At 38.6% G+C, this 7,660-nt stretch overlaps 1 long non-coding RNA gene across 1 annotated transcript in view; it reads right to left on the reverse strand.

Annotated features, from left to right (window-relative positions):
• The window catches only part of LOC146707816 (uncharacterized), a 14,337-nt gene extending 13,631 nt beyond the window's left edge, over positions 1-706 (reverse strand). The window contains exon 1 of the long non-coding RNA XR_014921093.1: positions 593-706. This is a non-coding gene — a long non-coding RNA (uncharacterized LOC146707816). The remainder of the gene's footprint in view (positions 1-592) is intronic.
• Positions 707-7,660: the final 6,954 nt, after the last annotated feature.

Below are 7,660 nucleotides of genomic sequence, written 5' to 3' on the forward strand. Positions count from 1 at the left end.
ACAGGACTGATTGTCTCTTCCAGTCGCTCCAGAGAGCATATTGATTTTTCCCACACTCCTCTTTCTACACACCTCCCTCTCATTCTCTCGCCTCTGCTCCCTTTTACTCCAAAGGAACCTTCATATTTTACTTTCCCTCCCTTTCTCTGTCCTGCTCTCTTCCTTTTCTTAAACCTTCTCTCTTGCTTCCAAAACGCCAATCTGTCAGATCGCTTCCTCTAAACCTTCGCACTGTTTGCTAATTTGATGTGTTTTCGGCCTCTTGCTTACTTACGGGACTCGGTCGCGCCTCAGGAACTGACCTTGATTTCACAACATTATAACACTAGAGTGCGACCACAGGAGGCCACGCATAGTACAGCAAGGACCATTTCAAAGGTCTTCATGATTTACAGATACTCCTTCATACTGATCTCTCACAGGATACAGACCTCCACGCATCATTCCTCGCATCTGACAGAAAACAGGCCTCGTCTATAAAGCTTAATCTGCAACAAGATTCCCGTCCTTGTCAGGGAATCATATACCGTGTCAGTATTTAAGAGTCTTTTCCTCAGCCCAGCTTGCAACCTGCTATAACTCATTCACTCACCTCTCCTGCTGTAGTGCTGTGTGGTACTCTGACATCACGCTGGGCCCAATTCATGGGGTTTGTGATACACAGAGCTCTTTGTGTTTCTGGATTTTCTTAGGTCTTTCTGTTCTTTGGCAGCTAAAGAGGGAAATAAAAAAAGAAAAAAAAAGCTTCAGCATGGACAAATCTTCTGACAAATTCCTAGATTATGCACAGCGTGATAAAACAATGACATATCTCCAGCACGGGACGCTGCTACTACAGTGCAGCGCGAGCGCACGTGTGAATGCGTGCGGTGTGAATATGAGTGCGTGTCAGAGACCAGTGTTTTATGGCACTGGTTATTAAGTCCATGTGGCTTTTCTCTACTTCAGCATCCTGGAAAAACAACGAGGGAAAGGAGAGAAAAGAAATGAAGAGAATTAATCTTCATTGTTCTTAATTCTTTCTTAGCTCAGAGAGAGCAGCGGCCTTTACTGTTCCTTATAATAATCAGTTCTGTCTGCTCCCACTTTCTCACTGCCATCTAGGCTACATCTTCCCCAATTTGGCGAGACAGGGGATATACTGTGCGGGATATATTGTATTTCCCTTTTAATCTCAAAATGGGTTCAGCAATGGATCCAGACAGATGTTTAATCTGTTGTCACAACAATGCCCCTCAACAAGCCAGCGCCGCATAACGCACAATTAGTTTCACACACATGTTTATTTTGTACTTACGGACTATTTTAGGATAATGGCAGTTGAGCTGTTTTGGTTCACTATCACGGAAAAGCCACAGTCATGGTATCTGCGCTTAAACACACAAACACTGAGGGATCATTGTGTAAAAGGATTAGATGGCTGAGACTCCATTGTTGCACCACAAGCGGAAAAATGCAAGACTATCATGTCTGGTTCGATTTCTTCTGCTCTTGTTGCTTCACACAAACATTCAGATATATCAACCTGCTTCAGCATACAGACACAGGTAACACTCGACAGGTTAACCTCATGGGTTCACCGGCACTGAGGTTAAACTGTCTAAGAATACAGTGGCCAAGATATTCCGGGAGTCAAGGTAGAGAGAAGCTAGGATGACAAGTAAACCACTGAACTAACATTTTTCCATTTTTCAAAGGAAACTGACTGGATTAAACCAGTTATTAAACTACTGTAGTCATGAATGACTCTTTTTCTTTTCTTTTCTTTTCAGATTTCAGCAAAAGCCTCTAAATGCCACCTCCATCAAAAATGAGAAAATAATATCATGTAAAGGCTGTCAGTGTGCAATATACAAAGATCAAACGCTTTCACTTCAAAACCTGCTCAATCCCACAGAAACTCTTCTTCTCTGGCAAAAATGTCCCCAGCACAACCAATCAGAGGAGACTAATCAGATCATGTGACACTGAAGTAAGTTAAGTCCAATTTATGAGTTGAGATGGTTGGTTTATAATGTTGGCTCCCAACTTAATTTATATAACAGCACTTGTTTTGTGATTCTTTACTCTTCCTTTCTTTTGCCGTACATTATATTGTTGTTGATCAGTTTGTCCAGGGTTTCACTTTGAATTCCTTAGTGATTTTGCTACGGCTTTTTTACTTATAGTAAAAAAAAAAAAAGAACTGTAAAAACAGTTCAGATTAACATGACAGATTTTGTTAAAAAAACAATACACTTAAGACACATTTTTGGAAATGAGACATTTGATTCAGTGACTATCCTTTTCATTTTCATTTAGTTAAAAAGAACTTACTGAACCTGAACAAAGAAGCCCAATAACAAAAGCTTATTTAAAACAAAACGGCAGGCAGACTTAAGAGGTTTTTGAATCTGAACTCTTTCTTTGTTTTACTAAAACATAAACATCCTCTAGTAATAGGAAGGGAAGACAAAAGTAGTTTTGCGGTGTGGCTGTAGTTAAGCTGGTAAAGCAGGTTACTTTTCTATTGACAGGGATTTTGAGAGCTTGACTCTGAGCTTTACCGAAATTGAAGCGTCTTTGAACACAGCGCTGAAGGCCTGCTCTTTCTTTATGCACAGAGCTGAGTCAAATGGTCAGACACAGTCACTCCCATTAAAGCTGAAGGAGTTCAACTATATTTAACAAAGGGTCGAGCAGTTTCACTCACTTGTTGTAGTGATGGGATTTCCAGCTCTTTTTAGAGATCCGGCTCTTTCGGTTCGGCTCACTAAAAAGAGCCGGCTCTTTCGGCTCCGAACCGGCTCTTCAGGTTGTTTTGTTGCTTTAATTAATTTATTATTAACAATAATATAAAATTATGCACAAAAGGAATTACTAACATAAAAACAAGTGGTTTTATTTATATATGTTTATATATAAATATATGCGGTGGCCCCTAGAGACAAAACACGTACAAACTCCAAAACACATTTCTAGCATGAACTGAACTTCCAAAGCAGAGCTACTAGATCACTTAAATTACACAATTGAAAGCATGTGTGTATTGTTTGTGTATTTATACACAGGCACTCATATATATATTCAAATAATTTAAAAAAAAAGTTCATTTACCTGTTATTACCACACACCAAATCCGGTCGTTGGTACTTGCTGGCTTGTGTAGCCACAAGATAACAAAGGCTCAACACTGCGCCCAGAATCCTGGAGCACTTCTGTTGTCTTTTGTACGTGTTTTGAGTTTTTATATGCTTCTGAGTTTTTATATGCTTCTGAGTTTTTACGTGCTTCGGAGTTTGTACGTGTTTTTACGTGTTTTGGAGTTTGTACGTGTTTTTACGTGTTTTGGAGTTTGTACATGCTTCAGAGTTCGGACGTGATTTGAAGTTTGTATGTGCTTTGTCTCTAGGGGCCACCGTAAATATACTTTTATTTATTCACTCCACATAAAATGTAATAAATAAATCATATAATACAAAAATCAACTATTCACATTTCAAGTTTTAAATATTTAAATTTCAGCTTTTTCCTTTCACAAATTTAAAGTGAAAAGAACACAAAACACTGCAAACCACAACACAATTAAATATAAATTATAATATGAAAACTAAAAGAACATGCATATTCTCTGTCATATGGACCTGCATGAATAAACTTTCTCAATCCTTTATCATCTGCAACCGAAAATAGTTGTGGATGATTACTATACCTTTCTAATGTTGTTGTCCCTGCCTCTCTTTCTCTCTCTCTGGCTCTGTTCCTGTGCTACTGAGTGTAACTACCGCCCCTCCCCCCTCTGCCCAGCGTAAAGCACAAGGCTCGCGTGCAGAGTGAAGCGGGAAAAAAGTGCGAGAGAGAGGCTGAGAGAAAGAAAAAAAAAAAAAACCCCACGTGACGGCTCGCGATAAGGAGCCGGCTCGCGTCGTTCACGTCAAAGAGCCGGCTCTAAGAGCCATTTCGTTCGCGAATGACCCATCACTAACTTGTTGCTCACGTGTGTGGAGGTAAGAAAGAGCAGAACATCTAAGTGCGTCTTAACACGCTCAATTGCTTTCATTTGTCACCTTTTATAACTGCTGTGAATACAGGTCATACAAACTCTTCGAACAAGTATGCCCTACTTTCTCACAAAAGTGTCTCCCAAATGCTCAAAAGTGCATCAATGCACCAGAGTGTCCAAAGTGACTGTAGTGCTCTTTCCAATTATTTCCATAAAATTGTGAGCAACTGATGTGGAGAGATCAATGTGCTCATAATTAAGAAATCATCGATGAGTAATACAAGCAGTTTCTCAAATTATTCTCAATCGGCAACTATGAATTTGTGACATTGTGTTTGATACATTTATTAAATTATCATTAATTATAGTGCATTAATGTGTTATCAGAACCATCAGAACAGTTAGTCTTTAATGGTTTGGTTAATAAGAAACTTGTGACTGGTCCACGTACCAATTTATTTTGCTAAAATTCATGCTATGCTAGAAAGTAATAATTGACAGATGCTGAGCATGAAATATAAGTTACTTAAAGCAATATTTATCGGCAGTGACCCTAATAAAAAAAAAAAAGTAATGTGAAGCAGTATTTATTATATACTGGAAACGTCTGTCAGCATGTTGTTAAAATATTCGGACCAATAAAACGGAGCACATTTGTCGATTTATGTTGATTCACAGTGTGATTTATAAGCAAATAAAAGCTGATTTTCCATCTCAGAAAAACATCCCAGTTATTACTCATACTGAGTAGTTTTCTCACTGTTTCTCTTTCGTTTCTGTTGTAGTGCATCCTGTAAATACATGTATGCTCTGCATTAGGTACAACTGTTCCAATAATATTAATTCTATTTTCCAGTCAATAAATGGCAGCAGCTGATTGCATTTAGGGATGTACATAATCTAGTTCAAACTGAGCATCGGAGTGGAGAAAAAGGTGATTCGAGTGACTTTGAATGTGGCTGCTGATGTCAGACACACTGGTGTGAGTGTTTCAGAAAGCTGTGATCTACTGGGAGTTTTGCCACACAACCGCCTTCAGATTTTACAGAGATTACTTCAAAAAAGAGAAAATATCCAGTGAGCAGCAGTAATGGTAAAGCAGCCTTGTTGATGTCAGAGGTCACAGGAGACTGTCCAGATTTGCTTTGAATTGATTAAGGGGCAAGTAGTTGAAATAAATACTTGTTGTAATCGATATATGCAGAAGAGCATCTCTGAATACACAGCATGTAAACCTTGAAGTAGATGGGCTAGAGCAACAGAAGACCACGCTGGGTGCCACTTCTGTGAGCTAAGTAGGGATGGGTACCGAAACGGTAGTAACCAGACCAAAAAGCAGCGCACATTTCGGTGCTTTTTTTTTTCCTGAGATGTCACACACTTTGGAATCTAGCCAATTGTTTTACCTTTCCACGGATAGTAGGCGGGCCCAGGTACGTACGTTCTTTTAGAGCAGAGCTACAAATTAAAAATGCCCAAGGCGAAGCGGTCAAAAGTCTGTCTGTACTTCACAGCAAAAGATGCAAACTCAGCAGCCTGCAACAAGTGCTTTAAGGTGATACTGTGCAAAGGAGGTAACACCTCGAATCTGATGAAACACCTGGCGACGCATAGCGGCTTTTTTAAAAGCACCGTATTCGATAACTTGCTGCAAGACCTTACACCAAGCACATCTACTGCGAGTGTGGCAAATCTCCATTAGTGAGTTAGCGAGTTAGCGCGGATTGCCCCGTGCGTGGGGCTGAACGGTGCTTATCATTTTGCAGAAAAAAAGAGACTGCTAAAAATAAAAACATAAGAGGTTTTTGGACAAAGTTTGTGTTCTCCATTCTTTAAGCACCGGTTCGAGCACCGTTTAAGCACCGGCACCATTTTAAAAGTACCGATTTGGCACCGGTATCGGATAAAACCTAAACGATACCCATCCCTAGAGCTAAGAACAGGAAACTGAGGAATACAGTGCACATGGGCTCACCAAAGTTGAACAACAGAGGATGGAAGAAACACAAAAGCATGAATCCATCCTGCCATCCATCAGCAGCTCAGGCTTTTGGTGGAGATGCAATGGGTTGACAGATATTTTCTTGGCACTCTTTGGGCCCTTTAGTATTAGATGAGCATTTTTAAAACACCACAGTCTACCCGGGTATTGTTGCTAACCATATACATCCCTTTTTGAACACAGTGTACCCAACTTCTGTAATGTGCTGTGCTCAGATGGGGTCAGATGATATCAAACTGGACCTCCACAGTCACCAGAATGCAGTCCAATAGAGATCCTTTGGGATGTGGAGAATGGAGCATCACAGATGTGCAGCCAACATTACTGTAAGTGAGAGATGGACCGATACTTCTATGGCACTTTCCTATTCTAATTTAGCACTAAAAGCTCATTCACCCAAACACACACACGTTTGTGGAACACTTTGTCATTCAGGCACACTCACTGTGTGATTAATGCACAGTTCAGTATCTTGCCCAAGGACACTTCAACATGTAGATTGGAGGAGCTGGGGATAGAACCACCACCCTGTTGATTAGTAGATGAACCTCCTAAGAAAAATTCTCTGCTCAATGCCATCATTTCAACATGGTACAACGCAGTACTAGCAAGGTGTAACGTATGCGTATATGTCCTTTTATTTAAAATGACAAACACTGAGGCAGATTTTAACATTCAATGATCTTTCAAGTGAAATATGATGAACAATTTTTCCCCCACTTAGCAAATTTAATTAGAAAAAATGATGACCCAGAATATGAGGAAGTCTGGAAAGGAGAAAGTAGAGTGGTTAATTCTGTATTCTTAGCTGATATTACCATAAAAGAAATAGTAGCAATTGTAGAAAACTTTAAAAATAAAAAATCTACTGACTGTGATGGTATAGACATGATTATAATTAAAAAGACTTTAGACTGTATAAGTATTCCTCTTTGCTATATTTTTAATATCTCGTTACAATCAGGAGTATTTCCTGATCGAATGAAAGTGGCAAAAGTGATACCCTTATATAAATCAGGAGATAAGCATAGTTTTAACAACTATAGGCCAGTGTCTCTTTTGTCACAGTTTTCAAAAGTGCTTGAAAAACTTTTTGCGCAAAGACTTGATAGTTTTATTGAAAAAAATCAACTAATAAATGAAAATCAATTTGGATTTTGTAAAAATAGATCAACGGCATTAGCATTGTTGACTTTCATTGATGATATTTCATCTGCCACGCATAATAATAAATACACCGTTGGGGTATTCGTTGATTTGAAAAAAGCTTTTGACACGTTACAACATTTTATTTTGATTTCTAAATTGTATAATTATGGTGTGAGAGGAGTGGCATTGAATTGGTTAAGGAGTTATTTAGAAAATAGGTCGCATTCGGTTACATTTTATTTTATTTGCAGATGACACAAATTTTTATTGCTCTGGAGAGAATTTGAAAGATTTGGTTGAAATTATGATTTCTGACATGTTAAGATTTAAAAAATGGTTTGATGTAAATAAATTATCTTTGAATCTGACAAAAACGAAATTCATGATATTTGGCAATCGTGTAAAGGAGGAAGAAGTCATTGTGTCCATTAATGCAGAATTGATTGAAAGAGTTACTGAATTTCGCTTTTTGGGTGTAATAGTAGATGAAAATTTGACTTGGAAATCACATATTGAGTATATTAGAA

This window comes from Copadichromis virginalis, linkage group LG6 (assembly GCF_057382275.1).
Source record: "Copadichromis virginalis isolate Kocher_CV1m ecotype Utaka linkage group LG6, C_Virginalis_male_GT1.1, whole genome shotgun sequence".
In the NCBI taxonomy this organism is placed as follows: Eukaryota; Metazoa; Chordata; class Actinopteri; order Cichliformes; family Cichlidae; genus Copadichromis; species Copadichromis virginalis.